This window comes from Vipera berus, assembly GCF_964194415.1.
Source record: "Vipera berus genome assembly, chromosome: 2".
In the NCBI taxonomy this organism is placed as follows: domain Eukaryota; kingdom Metazoa; phylum Chordata; class Lepidosauria; order Squamata; family Viperidae; genus Vipera; species Vipera berus.
In genome coordinates this window covers 132,428,422-132,441,823 of record NC_138203.1, presented here as the reverse complement: position 1 = coordinate 132,441,823, position 13,402 = coordinate 132,428,422, and positions in this window count along the sequence as shown.

Sequence of the window (13,402 nt, the reverse complement as noted above, 5' to 3'; positions counted from 1 at the left end):
AAAAATGTTGTTTTTCATAGCTTTTAAAAATCAAGATTTTTTTGGTGTCTGGGGAAGAAAATTCCTGATGCCGGGGTCAAACATTTTTGTGCCCAGGAGGTGAAAAAATTTTTTTGACCCAAATGTAAAAATGGACAGCAGAATTAGATTCTGGGTTGAATTTCTTCCTTAAAATGGTGTTTTTCATAGTTTTTAAAAATCAAGAATTTTTGGTGTCCGGGGAAGAAAATTCCTGATGCTGGGGTCAGGGATTTTTGTGCCCAGGAAGTGAAAAAGTTTTTTTGACTCAAATCTAAAAACGGACACCAGAATGAGATTCGGGCTTGAATTTCATCCTTAAAAATGGTGTTTTTCATAGCTTTTAAAAATCACGAATTTTTTGGTGGCCGGGTAAGAAAATTCCTGATGCCGGGGTCAGGGATTTTTGTGCCCAGGAGGTGATTTTTTTTTGACCCAAATGTAAAAACGGACGCCAGAATTAGATTCAGGGTTGAATTTTGTCCTTAAAAATGGTGTTTTTCATAGCTTTGAAAAATCAAGATTTTTTTCGTGTTTGGGGAAGAAAATTCCTGATGCCGGAGTCAAGGATTTTTCTGCCCAGGAGGTGATTTTTTTTTTTGACCCAAATGTAAAAACGGACGCCAGAATTAGATTCAGGGTTGAATTTTATCCTTAAAAATGGTGTTTTCATAGTTTTTAAAAATCAAGAATTTTTTGGTGTCCAGAGAAGAAAATTCCTGATGCCGGGGTCAGGGATTTTTGTGTGCCCAGGAGGTGAAAAAGTTTTTTTGACTCAAATCTAAAAACGGACAGCAGAATGAGATTCGGGGTTGAATTTTGTCCTTAAAAATGGTGTTTTTCATTGCATTTAAAAATCAAGATTTTTTTCGTGTTTGGGGGAGAAAATTCCTGCTGCCGGAGTCAGGGATTTTTCTGCCCAGGAGGTGATTTTTTTTTTGACCCAAATGTAAATACGGACGCCAGAATTAGATTCAGGGTTGAATTTTGTCCTTAAAAACAGTGTTTTTCATCGTGTTTAAAAATCAAGATTTTTTTGGTGTCCGGGGAAGAAATTTCATGATGCCAAGGGTCAGGGATTTTTGTACCCAGGAGGTGAAAATTTTTTTCCACCCAAATGTAAAAACAGACACCAGAATGACATTCGGGGTTGAATTTTGTCCTTAAAAATGGTGTTTATCATAGTTTTTAAAAATCAAGATTTTTTTGGTGTCCGGGGAAGAAAATTCCTGATGCCGGGGTCAGAGATTTTTGTGCCCGGGAGGTGAAAAAGTTTTTTTGACTCAAATCTAAAAACGGACAGCAGAATGAGATTCGGGGTTGAATTTTGTCCTTAAAAATTGTGTTTTTCATAGCATTTAAAAATCAAGATTTTTTCGTGTTTGGGGGAGAAAATTCCTGCTGCCGGAGTCAGGGATTTTTCTGCCCAGGAGGTGAATTTTTTTTTTGACCCAAATGTAAATACGGACGCCAGAATTAGATTCAGGGTTGAATTTTGTCCTTAAAAACAGTGTTTTTCATAGTGTTTAAAATTCAAGATTTCTTTGGTGTCCGGGGAAGAAATTTCATGATGCCAAGGGTCAGGGATTTTTGTACCCAGGAGGTGAAATTTTTTCCCCACCCAAATGTAAAAACAGACACCAGAATGACATTCGGGGTTGAATTTTGTCCTTAAAAATGGTGTTTATCATAGTTTTTAAAAATCAAGATTTTTTTGGTGTCCGGGGAAGAAAATTCCTGATGCCGGGGTCAGAGATTTTTGTGCCCGGGAGGTGAAAAAGTTTTTTTGACTCAAATCTAAAAACGGACAGCAGAATGAGATTCGGGGTTGAATTTTGTCCTTAAAAATGGTGTTTTTCATAGCATTTAAAAATCAAGATTTTTTTCGTGTTTGGGGGAGAAAATTCCTGCTGCCGGAGTCAGGGATTTTTCTGCCCAGGAGGCGAATTTTTTTTTGACCCAAATGTAAATACGGACGCCAGAATTAGATTCAGGGTTGAATTTTATCCTTAAAAATGTTGTTTTTCATAGCTTTTAAAAATCAAGATTTTTTTGGTGTCTGGGGAAGAAAATTCCTGATGCCGGGGTCAAACATTTTTGTGCCCAGGAGGTGAAAAATTTTTTTTGACCCAAATGTAAAAATGGACAGCAGAATTAGATTCCGGGTTGAATTTCTTCCTTAACAATGCTGTTTTTCATAGTTTTTAAAAATCAAGAATTTTTGGTGTCCGGGGAAGAAAATTCCTGATGCCGGGGTCAGGGATTTTTGTGTCCAGGAAGTGAAAAAGTTTTTTTGACTCAAATCTAAAAACGGACACCAGAATGGGATTCGGGCTTGAATTTCATCCTTAAAAATGGTGTTTTTCATAGCTTTTAAAAATAACGAATTTTTTGGTGGCCGGGTAAGAAAATTCCTGATGCCGGGGTCAGGGATTTTTGTGCCCAGGAGGTGATTTTTTTTTTGACCCAAATGTAAGAACGGACGCCAGAATTAGATTCAGGGTTGAATTTTGTCCTTAAAAATGGTGTTTTTCATAGCTTTGAAAAATCAAGATTTTTTTCGTGTTTGGGGAAGAAAATTCCTGATGCCGGAGTCAAGGATTTTTCTGCCCAGGAGGTGATTTTTTTTTTTGACCCAAATGTAAAAACGGACGCCAGAATTAGATTCAGGGTTGAATTTTATCCTTAAAAATGGTGTTTTCATAGTTTTTAAAAATCAAGAATTTTTTGGTGTCCAGAGAAGAAAATTCCTGATGCCGGTGTCAGGGATTTTTGTGTGCCCAGGAGGTGAAATTTTTTTTCCACCCAAATGTAAAAACAGACACCAGAATGACATTCGGGGTTGAATTTTGTCCTTAAAAATGGTGTTTATCATAGTTTTTAAAAATCAAGATTTTTTTGGTGTCCGGGGAAGAAAATTCCTGATGCCGGGGTCAGAGATTTTTGTGCCCGGGAGGTGAAAAAGTTTTTTTTACTCAAATCTAAAAACAGACAGCAGAATGAGATTCGGGGTTGAATTTTGTCCTTAAAAATGGTGTTTTTCATAGCATTTAAAAATCAAGATTTTTTTCGTGTTTCGGGGAGAAAATTCCTGCTGCCGGAGTCAGGGATTTTTCTGCCCAGGAGGTGAATTTTTTTTTTGACCCAAATGTAAATACGGACGCCAGAATTAGATTCAGGGTTGAATTTTGTCCTTAAAAACAGTGTTTTTCATAGTGTTTAAAAATCAAGATTTCTTTGGTGTCCGGGGAAGAAATTTCATGATGCCAAGGGTCAGGGATTTTTGTACCCAGGAGGTGAAATTTTTTTCCACCCAAATGTAAAAACAGACACCAGAATGACATTCGGGGTTGAATTTTGTCCTTAAAAATGGTGTTTATCATAGTTTTTAAAAATCAAGATTTTTTTGGTGTCCGGGGAAGAAAATTCCTGATGCCGGGGTCAGAGATTTTTGTGCCCAGGAGGTGAAAAAGTTTTTTTGACTCAAATCTAAAAACGGACAGCAGAATGAGATTCGGGGTTGAATTTTGTCCTTAAAAATGGTGTTTTTCATAGCATTTAAAAATCAAGATTTTTTTGGTGACTGGGGAAGAAAATTCCTGATGCCGGGGTCAAACATTTTTGTGCCCAGGAGGTGAAAAAATTTTTTTGACCCAAATGTAAAAATGGACAGCAGAATTAGATTCCGGGTTGAATTTCTTCCTTAACAATGCTGTTTTTCATAGTTTTTAAAAATCAAGAATTTTTGGTGTCCGGGGAAGAAAATTCCTGATGCCGGGGTCAGGGTCAGGGATTTTTGTACCCAGGAGGTGAAATTTTTTTCCACCCAAATGTAAAAACAGACACCAGAATGACATTCGGGGTTGAATTTTGTCCTTAAAAATGGTGTTTATCATAGTTTTTAAAAATCAAGATTTTTTTGGTGTCCGGGGAAGGAAATTCCTGATGCCGGGGTCAGAGATTTTTGTGCCCGGGAGGTGAAAAAGTTTTTTTGACTCAAATCTAAAAACAGACAGCAGAATGAGATTCGGGGTTGAATTTTGTCCTTAAAAATGGTGTTTTTCATAGCATTTAAAAATCAAGATTTTTTTCGTGTTTCGGGGAGAAAATTCCTGCTGCCGGAGTCAGGGATTTTTCTGCCCAGGAGGTGAATTTTTTTTTTGACCCAAATGTAAATACGGACGCCAGAATTAGATTCAGGGTTGAATTTTGTCCTTAAAAACAGTGTTTTTCATAGTGTTTAAAAATCAAGATTTCTTTGGTGTCCGGGGAAGAAATTTCATGATGCCAAGGGTCAGGGATTTTTGTACCCAGGAGGTGAAATTTTTTTCCACCCAAATGTAAAAACAGACACCAGAATGACATTCGGGGTTGAATTTTGTCCTTAAAAATGGTGTTTATCATAGTTTTTAAAAATCAAGATTTTTTTGGTGTCCGGGGAAGAAAATTCCTGATGCCGGGGTCAGAGATTTTTGTGCCCAGGAGGTGAAAAAGTTTTTTTGACTCAAATCTAAAAACGGACAGCAGAATGAGATTCGGGGTTGAATTTTGTCCTTAAAAATGGTGTTTTTCATAGCATTTAAAAATCAAGATTTTTTTGGTGACTGGGGAAGAAAATTCCTGATGCCGGGGTCAAACATTTTTGTGCCCAGGAGGTGAAAAAATTTTTTTGACCCAAATGTAAAAATGGACAGCAGAATTAGATTCCGGGTTGAATTTCTTCCTTAACAATGCTGTTTTTCATAGTTTTTAAAAATCAAGAATTTTTGGTGTCCGGGGAAGAAAATTCCTGATGCCGGGGTCAGGGTCAGGGATTTTTGTACCCAGGAGGTGAAATTTTTTTCCACCCAAATGTAAAAACAGACACCAGAATGACATTCGGGGTTGAATTTTGTCCTTAAAAATGGTGTTTATCATAGTTTTTAAAAATCAAGATTTTTTTGGTGTCCGGGGAAGGAAATTCCTGATGCCGGGGTCAGAGATTTTTGTGCCCGGGAGGTGAAAAAGTTTTTTTGACTCAAATCTAAAAACAGACAGCAGAATGAGATTCGGGGTTGAATTTTGTCCTTAAAAATGGTGTTTTTCATAGCATTTAAAAATCAAGATTTTTTTCGTGTTTCGGGGAGAAAATTCCTGCTGCCGGAGTCAGGGATTTTTCTGCCCAGGAGGTGAATTTTTTTTTTGACCCAAATGTAAATACGGACGCCAGAATTAGATTCAGGGTTGAATTTTGTCCTTAAAAACAGTGTTTTTCATAGTGTTTAAAAATCAAGATTTCTTTGGTGTCCGGGGAAGAAATTTCATGATGCCAAGGGTCAGGGATTTTTGTACCCAGGAGGTGAAATTTTTTTCCACCCAAATGTAAAAACAGACACCAGAATGACATTCGGGGTTGAATTTTGTCCTTAAAAATGGTGTTTATCATAGTTTTTAAAAATCAAGATTTTTTTGGTGTCCGGGGAAGAAAATTCCTGATGCCGGGGTCAGGGATTTTTGTGCCCAGGAAGTGAAAAGGTTTTTTGACTCAAATCTAAAAACGGACAGCAGAATGAGATTCGGGGTTGAATTTCTTCCTTAACAATGCTGTTTTTCATAGTTTTTAAACATCAAGAATTTTTGGTGTCCGGGGAAGAAAATTCAGGGATTTTTGTGCCCAGGAGGTGAATTTTTTTTCCACCCAAATGTAAAAACGGACACCAGAATGAGATTCAGGGTTGAATTTCATTCTTAAAAATGGTGTTTTTCATAGCTTTGAAAAATCAAGAATTTTTTGGTGTCCGGGGATGAAAATTCCTGATGCCGGGGTCAGGGATTTTTGTGCCCAGGAAGTGAAAAAGTTTTTTGACTCAAATCTAAAAACGGACACCAGAATGAGATTCGGGCTTGAATTTCATCCTTAAAAATGGTGTTTTTCATAGCTTTTAAAAATCACGAATTTTTTGGTGGCCGGGTAAGAAAATTCCTGATGCCGGGGTCAGGGATTTTTGTGCTCAGGAGGTGATTTTTTTTGACCCAAATGTAAAAACGGATGCCCGAATTAGATTCAGGGTTGAATTTTGTCCTTAAAAATGGTGTTTTCATAGTTTTTAAAAATCAAGAATTTTTTGGTGTCCAGGGAAGAAAATTCCTGATGCCGCGGTCAGGGATTTTTGTGCCCAGGAGGTGAAAAAGTTTTTTTGACTCAAATCTAAAAACGGACAGCAGAATGAGATTCGGGGTTGAATTTTGTCCTTAAAAATGGTGTTTTTCATAGCATTTAAAAATCAAGATTTTTTTCGTGTTTGGGGGAGAAAATTCCTGCTGCCGGAGTCAGGGATTTTTCTGCCCAGGAGGCGAATTTTTTTTTGACCCAAATGTAAATACGGACCCCAGAATTAGATTCAGGGTTGAATTTTATCCTTAAAAATGTTGTTTTTCATAGCTTTTAAAAATCAAGATTTTTTTGGTGTCTGGGGAAGATAATTCCTGATGCCGGGGTCAAACATTTTTGTGCCCAGGAGGTGAAAATTTTTTTTTGACCCAAATGTAAAAATGGACAGCAGAATTAGATTCCGGGTTGAATTTCTTCCTTAACAATGCTGTTTTTCATAGTTTTTAAACATCAAGAATTTTTGGTGTCCGGGGAAGAAAATTCAGGGATTTTTGTGCCCAGGAGGTGAATTTTTTTTCCACCCAAATGTAAAAACGGACACCAGAATGAGATTCAGGGTTGAATTTCATTCTTAAAAATGGTGTTTTTCATAGCTTTGAAAAATCAAGAATTTTTTGGTGTCCGGGGAAGAAAATTCCTGATGCCGGGGTCAGGGATTTTTGTGCCCAGGAAGTTAAAAAGTTTTTTTAACTCAAATCTAAAAACGGACACCAGAATGAGATTCGGGCTTGAATTTCATCCTTAAAAATGGTGTTTTTCATAGCTTTTAAAAATCACGAATTTTTTGGTGGCCGGGTAAGAAAATTCCTGATGCCGGGGTCAGGGATTTTTGTGCCCAGGAGGTGATTTTTTTTTGACCCAAATGTAAAAACGGATGCCCGAATTAGATTCAGGGTTGAATTTTGTCCTTAAAAATGGTGTTTTCATAGTTTTTAAAAATCAAGAATTTTTTGGTGTCCAGGGAAGAAAATTCCTGATGCCGCGGTCAGGGATTTTTGTGCCCAGGAGGTGAAAAAGTTTTTTTGACTCAAATCTAAAAACGGACAGCAGAATGAGATTCGGGGTTGAATTTTGTCCTTAAAAATGGTGTTTTTCATAGCATTTAAAAATCAAGATTTTTTTCGTGTTTGGGGGAGAAAATTCCTGCTGCCGGAGTCAGGGATTTTTCTGCCCAGGAGGCGAATTTTTTTTTGACCCAAATGTAAATACGGACCCCAGAATTAGATTCAGGGTTGAATTTTATCCTTAAAAATGTTGTTTTTCATAGCTTTTAAAAATCAAGATTTTTTTGGTGTCTGGGGAAGATAATTCCTGATGCCGGGGTCAAACATTTTTGTGCCCAGGAGGTGAAAATTTTTTTTTGACCCAAATGTAAAAATGGACAGCAGAATTAGATTCCGGGTTGAATTTCTTCCTTAACAATGCTGTTTTTCATAGTTTTTAAACATCAAGAATTTTTGGTGTCCGGGGAAGAAAATTCAGGGATTTTTGTGCCCAGGAGGTGAATTTTTTTTCCACCCAAATGTAAAAACGGACACCAGAATGAGATTCAGGGTTGAATTTCATTCTTAAAAATGGTGTTTTTCATAGCTTTGAAAAATCAAGAATTTTTTGGTGTCCGGGGAAGAAAATTCCTGATGCCGGGGTCAGGGATTTTTGTGCCCAGGAAGTTAAAAAGTTTTTTTAACTCAAATCTAAAAACGGACACCAGAATGAGATTCGGGCTTGAATTTCATCCTTAAAAATGGTGTTTTTCATAGCTTTTAAAAATCACGAATTTTTTGGTGGCCGGGTAAGAAAATTCCTGATGCTGGGGTCAGGGATTTTTGTGCCCAGGAGGTGATTTTTTTTTTACCCAAATGTAAAAACGGACACCAGAATGACATTCGGGGTTGAATTTTGTCCTTAAAAACAGTGTTTTTCATAGTGTTTAAAAATCAAGATTTTTTTGGCGTCCGGGGAAGAAATTTCATGATGCCAACGGTCAGGGATTTTTGTACCCAGGAGGTGAAATTTTTTTTCCACCCAAATGTAAAAACAGACACCAGAATGACATTCGGGGTTGAATTTTGTCCTTAAAAATGGTGTTTATCATAGTTTTTAAAAATCAAGATTTTTTTGGTGTCCGGGGAAGAAAATTCCTGATGCCGGGGTCAGAGATTTTTGTGCCCGGCAGGTGAAAAAGTTTTTTTGACTCAAATCTAAAAACGGACAGCAGAATGAGATTCGGGGTTGAATTTTGTCCTTAAAAATGGTGTTTTTCATAGCATTTAAAAATCAAGCTTTTTTTCGTGTTTGGGGGAGAAAATTCCTGCTGCCGGAGTCAGGGATTTTTCTGCCCAGGAAGCGAATTTTTTTTTGACCCAAATGTAAATACGGACGCCAGAATTAGATTCAGGGTTGAATTTTATCCTTAAAAATGTTGTTTTTCATAGCTTTTAAAAATCAAGATTTTTTTGGTGTCTGGGGAAGAAAATTCCTGATGCCGGGGTCAAACATTTTTGTGCCCAGGAGGTGAAAAATTTTTTTTGACCCAAATGTAAAAATGGACAGCAGAATTAGATTCCGGGTTGAATTTCTTCCTTAACAATGCTGTTTTTCATAGTTTTTAAAAATCAAGAATTTTTGGTGTCCGGGGAAGAAAATTCGTGATGCCGGGGTCAGGGATTTTTGTGCCCAGGAAGTGAAAAAGTTTTTTTGACTCAAATCTAAAAACGGACACCAGAATGGGATTCGGGCTTGAATTTCATCCTTAAAAATGGTGTTTTTCATAGCTTTTAAAAATCACGAATTTTTTGGTGGCCGGGTAAGAAAATTCCTGATGCCGGGGTCAGGGATTTTTGTGCGCAGGAGGTGATTTTTTTTTTGACCCAAATCTAAAAACGGACAGCAGAATGAGATTCGGGGTTGAATTTTGTCCTTAAAAATGGTGTTTTTCATAGCATTTAAAAATCAAGATTTTTTTCATGTTTGGGGGAGAAAATTCCTGCTGCCGGAGTCAGGGATTTTTCTGCCCAGGAGGTGATTTTTTTTTTGACCCAAATGTAAATACGGACGCCAGAATTAGATTCAGGGTTGAATTTTATCCTTAAAAATGTTGTTTTTCATAGCTTTTAAAAGTCAAGATTTTTTTTGTGTCTGGGGAAGAAAATTCCTGATGCCGGGGTCAAACATTTTTGTGCCCAGGAGGTGAAAAAAATTTTTTGACCCAAATGTAAAAATGGACAGCAGAATTAGATTCCGGGTTGAATTTCTTCCTTAAAATGGTGTTTTTCATAGTTTTTAAAAATCAAGAATTTTTGGTGTCCGGGGAAGAAAATTCCTGATGCCGGGGTCAGGGATTTTTGTGCCCAGGAAGTGAAAAAGTTTTTTTGACTCAAATCTAAAAACGGACACCAGAATGAGATTCGGGCTTGAATTTCATCCTTAAAAATGGTGTTTTTCATAGCTTTTAAAAATCACGAATTTTTTGGTGGCCGGGAAGAAAATTCCTGATGCCGGGGTCAGGGATTTTTGTGCCCAGGAGGTGATTTTTTTTGACCCAAATGTAAAAACGGACGCCAGAATTAGATTCAGGTTTGAATTTTTCTCCTTAAAAATGGTGTTTTTCATAGCTTTGAAAAATCAACATTTTTTTCGTGTTTGGGGAAGAAAATTCCTGATGCCGGAGTCAAGGATTTTTCTGCCCAGGAGGTGATTTTTTTTTTGACCCAAATGTAAAAACGGACGCCAGAATTAGATTCAGGGTTGAATTTTATCCTTAAAAATGGTGTTTTCATAGTTTTTAAAAATCAAGAATTTTTTGGTGTCCAGAGAAGAAAATTCCTGATGCCGGGGTCAGGGATTTTTGTGTGCCCAGGAGGTGAAAAAGTTTTTTTGACTCAAATCTAAAAACGGACAGCAGAATAAGATTCGGGGTTGAATTTTGTCCTTAAAAATGGTGTTTTTCATAGCATTTAAAAATCAAGATTTTTTTCGTGTTTGGGGGAGAAAATTCCTGCTGCCGGAGTCAGGGATTTTTCTGCCCAGGAGGTGAATTTTTTTTTGACCCAAATGTAAATACGGACGCCAGAATTAGATTCAGGGTTGAATTTTGTCCTTAAAAACAGTGTTTTTCATAGTGTTTAAAAATCAAGATTTCTTTGGTGTCCGGGGAAGAAATTTCATGATGCCAAGGGTCAGGGATTTTTGTACCCAGGAGGTGAAATTTTTTTCCACCCAAATGTAAAAACAGACACCAGAATGACATTCGGGGTTGAATTTTGTCCTTAAAAATGGTGTTTATCATAGTTTTTAAAAATCAAGATTTTTTTGGTGTCCGGGGAAGAAAATTCCTGATGCCGGGGTCAGAGATTTTTGTGCCCGGGAGGTGAAAAAGTTTTTTTGACTCAAATCTAAAAACGGACAGCAGAATGAGATTCGGGGTTGAATTTTGTCCTTAAAAATGGTGTTTTTCATAGCATTTAAAAATCAAGATTTTTTTCATGTTTGGGGGAGAAAATTCCTGCTGCCGGAGTCAGGGATTTTTCTGCCCAGGAGGTGAATTTTTTTTTGACCCAAATGTAAATACGGACGCCAGAATTAGATTCGGGGTTGAATTTTATCCTTAAAAATGTTGTTTTTCATAGCTTTTAAAAATCAAGATTTTTTTGGTGTCTGGGGAAGAAAATTCCTGATGCCGGGGTCAAACATTTTTGTGCCCAGGAGGTGAAAAATTTTTTTTGACCCAAATGTAAAAATGGACAGCAGAATTAGATTCCGGGTTGAATTTCTTCCTTAAAATGGTGTTTTTCATAGTTTTTAAAAATCAAGAATTTTTGGTGTCCGGGGAAGAAAATTCCTGATGCCGGGGTCAGGGATTTTTGTGTGCCCAGGAGGTGAAAAAGTTTTTTTGACTCAAATCTAAAAACGGACAGCAGAATGAGATTCGGGGTTGAATTTTGTCCTTAAAAATGGTGTTTTTCATAGCATTTAAAAATCAAGATTTTTTTCGTGTTTGGGGGAGAAAATTCCTGCTGCCGGAGTCAGGGATTTTTCTGCCCAGGAGGTGAATTTTTTTTTTGACCCAAATGTAAATACGGACGCCAGAATTAGATTCAGGGTTGAATTTTGTCCTTAAAAACAGTGTTTTTCATAGTGTTTAAAAATCAAGATTTTTTTGGTGTCCAGAGAAGAAAATTCCTGATGCCGGGGTCAGGGATTTTTGTGTGCCCAGGAGGTGAAAAAGTTTTTTTGACTCAAATCTAAAAACGGACAGCAGAATAAGATTCGGGGTTGAATTTTGTCCTTAAAAATGGTGTTTTTCATAGCATTTAAAAATCAAGATTTTTTTCGTGTTTGGGGGAGAAAATTCCTGCTGCCGGAGTCAGGGATTTTTCTGCCCAGGAGGTGAATTTTTTTTTGACCCAAATGTAAATACGGACGCCAGAATTAGATTCAGGGTTGAATTTTGTCCTTAAAAACAGTGTTTTTCATAGTGTTTAAAAATCAAGATTTCTTTGGTGTCCGGGGAAGAAATTTCATGATGCCAAGGGTCAGGGATTTTTGTACCCAGGAGGTGAAATTTTTTTCCACCCAAATGTAAAAACAGACACCAGAATGACATTCGGGGTTGAATTTTGTCCTTAAAAATGGTGTTTATCATAGTTTTTAAAAATCAAGATTTTTTTGGTGTCCGGGGAAGAAAATTCCTGATGCCGGGGTCAGAGATTTTTGTGCCCGGGAGGTGAAAAAGTTTTTTTGACTCAAATCTAAAAACGGACAGCAGAATGAGATTCGGGGTTGAATTTTGTCCTTAAAAATGGTGTTTTTCATAGCATTTAAAAATCAAGATTTTTTTCATGTTTGGGGGAGAAAATTCCTGCTGCCGGAGTCAGGGATTTTTCTGCCCAGGAGGTGAATTTTTTTTTGACCCAAATGTAAATACGGACGCCAGAATTAGATTCGGGGTTGAATTTTATCCTTAAAAATGGTGTTTTCATAGTTTTTAAAAATCAAGAATTTTTTGGTGTCCAGAGAAGAAAATTCCTGATGCCGGGGTCAGGGATTTTTGTGTGCCCAGGAGGTGAAAAAGTTTTTTTGACTCAAATCTAAAAACGGACAGCAGAATGAGATTCGGGGTTGAATTTTGTCCTTAAAAATGGTGTTTTTCATAGCATTTAAAAATCAAGATTTTTTTCGTGTTTGGGGGAGAAAATTCCTGCTGCCGGAGTCAGGGATTTTTCTGCCCAGGAGGTGAATTTTTTTTTGACCCAAATGTAAATACGGACGCCAGAATTAGATTCAGGGTTGAATTTTGTCCTTAAAAACAGTGTTTTTCATCGTGTTTAAAAATCAAGATTTTTTTGGTGTCCGGGGAAGAAATTTCATGATGCCAAGGGTCAGGGATTTTTGTACCCAGGAGGTGAAATTTTTTTTCCACCCAAATGTAAAAACAGACACCAGAATGACATTCGGGGTTGAATTTTGTCCTTAAAAATGGTGTTTATCATAGTTTTTAAAAATCAAGATTTTTTTGGTGTCCGGGGAAGAAAATTCCTGATGCCGGGGTCAGAGATTTTTGTGCCCGGGAGGTGAAAAAGTTTTTTTGACTCAAATCTAAAAACGGACAGCAGAATGAGATTCGGGGTTGAATTTTGTCCTTAAAAATGGTGTTTTTCATAGCATTTAAAAATCAAGATTTTTTCGTGTTTGGGGGAGAAAATTCCTGCTGCCGGAGTCAGGGATTTTTCTGCCCAGGAGGTGAATTTTTTTTTTGACCCAAATGTAAATACGGACGCCAGAATTAGATTCAGGGTTGAATTTTGTCCTTAAAAACAGTGTTTTTCATAGTGTTTAAAAATCAAGATTTCTTTGGTGTCCGGGGAAGAAATTTCATGATGCCAAGGGTCAGGGATTTTTGTACCCAGGAGGTGAAATTTTTTTCCACCCAAATGTAAAAACAGACACCAGAATGACATTCGGGGTTGAATTTTGTCCTTAAAAATGGTGTTTATCATAGTTTTTAAAAATCAAGATTTTTTTGGTGTCCGGGGAAGAAAATTCCTGATGCCGGGGTCAGAGATTTTTGTGCCCGGGAGGTGAAAAAGTTTTTTTGACTCAAATCTAAAAACGGACAGCAGAATGAGATTCGGGGTTGAATTTTGTCCTTAAAAATGGTGTTTTTCATAGCTTTGAAAAATCAAGATTTTTTTCGTGTTTGGGGAAGAAAATTCCTGATGCCGGAGTCAAGGA